The 4,112-nt window shown below is 45.4% G+C and overlaps 1 non-coding gene across 1 annotated transcript; it reads left to right on the top strand.

Annotated features, from left to right (window-relative positions):
* The first annotated feature begins 3,467 nt into the window (after positions 1-3,467).
* On the top strand, positions 3,468-3,539 carry trnaa-ugc (transfer RNA alanine (anticodon UGC)). The gene has a single exon. It is a non-coding gene; the product is annotated as a tRNA-Ala (tRNA).
* The last annotated feature ends 573 nt before the right edge of the window (positions 3,540-4,112 follow it).

Here is a 4,112-nt window from a genome sequence, read left to right as displayed (position 1 = left end):
CTCCAATTTAATTCAGCAATATCTGAACCTTAACACAATTTGGAACAGATGAAATTATTGAACCAGCACGTGTTTACAAAAACACAATAAATTACTTCACCTTTCTTCAGGCACTTTGCAATTGAGAGTAAAAAGTACTGAATATAACTGAAGAAAAAGTTAGCCTTCACAGCTAAAAAAAATCTTTGTAACATTCTTACACTGCAGGCTGAGAAAGAGGGTGTCGCCACAGCCAGTGGCACCAAAATATTGAGTGCGCTGCAAACAAAAGGACTTTTGTAGCTTGTAAGTAGAAAAGGGACATGATCTTCTCCTCTCTCCTTTATCCAATCATAAATTAATTTATCATTTTTCTCCGGAACCAATTATCAATTTCTGATGTACGCTGCTTAACCCCATTCTGTACTGATTCAAAGTCTCAAGCTCACAGTCTGTGTCTCACCCAAACCTGAACAATTCTTAGCAGACTTCTCTACCCACCACGGCTCTCAGATTCTTTTCAAAAAGCTCCCCTGATTGTCCCCATGGTTACTGTTAGTATTGGAGGGAAAACTCATGCTCCCGCCAAATAGGTTTTCCTACCTTAACAGTCTGGGTTTAGCATATTGTCCGTCCAAGGCATTTAGTTTCACTCAATCCACATTATCGCATGTCAAGGTCTAACGCCGCAGTCGCCAGTTTGTAAGATCGATTCAGACTCAAAACCAATAGGTTGCCATTAATCCTTTATTGAATGTAAGCAAGTAGCAACACACACAATGTTTCAGGCCACAGTATTACAAAGGACACGATACTAACCGTCAGTCTTGATTTGGATAGAAGCTGTAACCCTCGGGTGGCTGCTTATCCATCTCTCTCTCTCACTCTCTCTCACACGGTCCTGTGCTTCTATAAATTCAAGTGTAATACTAAAATTCTTTATAACGCTCATTTCATGCAAACTCTCCTTTATCTTTATTTGATATTCACATTCCTTGACCCCCTTTCAGAACTGCTCATGGTATGTGCGGATCCAAGACCTCTATATATCGACATGACCAAGATCTACATATTGTCAACACATTCTCTATTTATTCTCAAAACATTCTCAACGTCGCCTATTATCTTCTGCAAAATGCTTGAACCCTGCAATGTAAGCAGCTTCCAGCATCACCTCGCTCAGTCTGACCTTCTGTATTCTGGGTAAGTTTTAACTCGGCCATTTCATGATCCTCAGCGACTGTCCTACGATTCCCAGCGATCTTATGTTTATAACCGGGTGCTGTTTATGCATTAAGATGCCTAATGTAAATGTGAATAGTTTCTATGGTTTATATGTTGAAAACACTGAATCGAAATGTACGCTTTATATGTTAAAATGCCTAATCTTATACCAAGGAGTCTCTGACCTCTCCCAGCCGTCGCCCACGGCAAGATGAACCTTCTGAGGCTCCACAAGCATTAAATTGTCCCGGAGCAAGACTTCATCTCATGGTCCCCTCAACAGCTCAGCTCATAGCAGCCGACGACTGACCGGAATGTGTGACGGTGCAATGTCGAGCGAGCAGTCCCATCGCTTGTTCCTGTTTGACGCTCTGTCATTCTTCCATCTCACTTTATGATTCAGAGGTTGGAATTCAGAGGACAGGTGTTTAGATTACACAGAGGTAAGAATAGTCTGGATCATCGGCGGTTCGTCTTTTCACAGAGAGTATTGAGTCTCTGCAATGCATTGCCGGCTGGTGTGGTGGGTGCTGACTTTCTCTTTGCCTTCTCGATGAATCTGGATCGGTTCTTGACTGGGACAGAGATGGCATTATATGGAAGGTTAGTCATTTTACAATTAACCTAAACATGGCCAATGTCATGTCCTGGACTGGTTTCGATCGCCTGAGTGGGTCGGGGGTGGAATTATCCAGAAGTTCACCTCCTTATCGGCCATTGGTTGTTTTTATGGTTTATTACCGCTCCCATGAGATTACATTTCCGATAGGTGAGGCATTTCTTTTTCGTTCATGGGATGTGGGCGTCGCTGGCAAGGCCAGCATTTATCGTCCATCCCTAATGGTTCTTGAGAAGGTGGTGGTGAGCCACCTTCTTGAACCGCTGCAGTCCGTGTGGTGAAGGTTCTCCCACAGTAAAATGGTGGTGTGTGTAGGAAGTGTACAGTCACGATGCTGCAGTCATGTGGGGCAGGATTGATGAACCAACTGGTCTCTTCCTGCCCGTCATGTCCTTCTGTAATCCCGGATCGTCAAGGTGTTTTTAATGAAGTGATCTTTAAACACAAACCCTCACCTGGGGCAAGTCCTGCGTCCGTCTGTAGTGAAATGAGACTCAATGCTCTCCGCGCCTCACCTTGCCCTGCTCTGAAGCTCAGGGACTCTAAATATTCTTGCTCTCCTCTGCTACATAGTGCCTGAGCATGTCTAGTCCCGTCCAATCGTAAGCAAAGTGACTGATAACGGGACCGTTCGAATAATGCGCCCTGAGATTGGAAGGATGGTTACAGAACAGCCCAAGGATTCTCTCCCCCTCTCCCAGCCTTTCTTCTCAACTCCCCCTTTCTCATTACTCTGAGTGCCAAGGCCTGGTTTCTTCCGTTCACCCACAGTTCTATCAGGTCCTCATACTCCATGTTTAATTGTCTGGATGGAGCAGAAAAGGAGATGATTTTAAGCCCAGTGTACAAAGAGTCAGCACTCACCACACCAGCCGGCAATGCATTCCAGAGACTCACTACTCCCTGGGAAATGAAGAACCGCCGAACATCCAGACTACACTTACCTCTGTGTGGTCTAAACGCCTGTTCCCTGCTCCTCCCCAATCTGTGAAACTGGAAATAATCTGAAACTGGGCACACCCACCATGGGTGGCCTCATAAAATGAGAACAATCAGTTCTTCTTTCATTGGTTTGAGGTCTGTGTAATCTGGGGATGTGGCTCAGTGGTGAAGCGCATGTTTCGCATGTATGAGGTCCTGGATTCAAATCCCAGTATCTCCATATTTGTTTTTTCACCAGAATTGAGCACGGAAATTTGAATGACGCTTTCTGAGCGCAGCGAGTGCCAACTTCTGAGGTTCCACAAGCATTAAATTGTCCCGGAGCAGGACTTCATCTCACGGTCCCCTCAGCAGCTCAGCTCATAGCAGCCGCCGACTGACGGGAATGTGTGACGGTGCATTGTGGTGCGGGCAGTCCCAACTCTTATTCCTGTTTGATGCTCTGTCTTTCTTCCATCTCACTTTATGATTCATGGTTGGATTTCAGCCTAGTCACCGATGATTAGCAATTGTATTATCTATTTCCGCAGACTTTTTTTGGAAAGTTTAAAGTAATTTTAAAGTAAAGAGGAGCAGAAACCCCGTGAACTGAAGCAGAGGTTGAACATTGTGAGCGTGTGGAACGATAAGGCATCGCGTTGTCTGGGAGAGAGGGAGCCGAAAGCCCACTAGTTTATTTCTAAAGTGGCACTTATTTGTCCATGGGGATGTAGCTCAGTGGTAGAGCGCATGCTTTGCATGTATGAGGTCCCGGGTTCAATCCCTGGCATCTCCAAATGCGTTATGTTTCGAATTTTGAAAAGATCCTCTTTTCCTCACCTCACCTTTCCACATAAGGGCAGGCAAGAGTTTGTTTACCTCGAGGAAATCCTAACGCTCTGCACACGATACGATTCAATGCAAGCACACACGCACCTTTTAAATGGCTCCCATCCTTGGGCTGGATAGCCTGCCCAGTGAGAGAAACAGAAAATAGGAGCACGAGTCGGCCCTTCGAGCCTGCTCCGCCATTCAATATGATCATGGCTGATCCTCTATCTCAACACCATCATCCCGCTCTCTCCCAATACCGCTTGAAGCCATCTGTGTCTACAAATCTATCTAACTCCTTCTTAACTATATTCAGTGACTTGGCCTCCACAGCCTTCTATGGTGAAGAATTCCACAGGTTCACCACTCTCTGAGTGAAGAAATAGATTATTTCCAGTTTCACAGATTGGGGAGGAGCAGCGGACAGGAGTTTAGACCACACAGAGGTAAGAATAGTCTGGATGTTGGGAGGTTCTTCTTTTCCCAGAGAGTACTGAGCATCTGGAATGCATTACCGGCTGATGTGGTTGGTGCTGAC

Source organism: Heptranchias perlo, unplaced genomic scaffold (genome assembly GCF_035084215.1).
Source record: "Heptranchias perlo isolate sHepPer1 unplaced genomic scaffold, sHepPer1.hap1 HAP1_SCAFFOLD_59, whole genome shotgun sequence".
Lineage (NCBI taxonomy): Eukaryota > Metazoa > Chordata > Chondrichthyes > Hexanchiformes > Hexanchidae > Heptranchias > Heptranchias perlo.
This window is presented reverse-complemented; position numbering and strand designations above follow the sequence as displayed.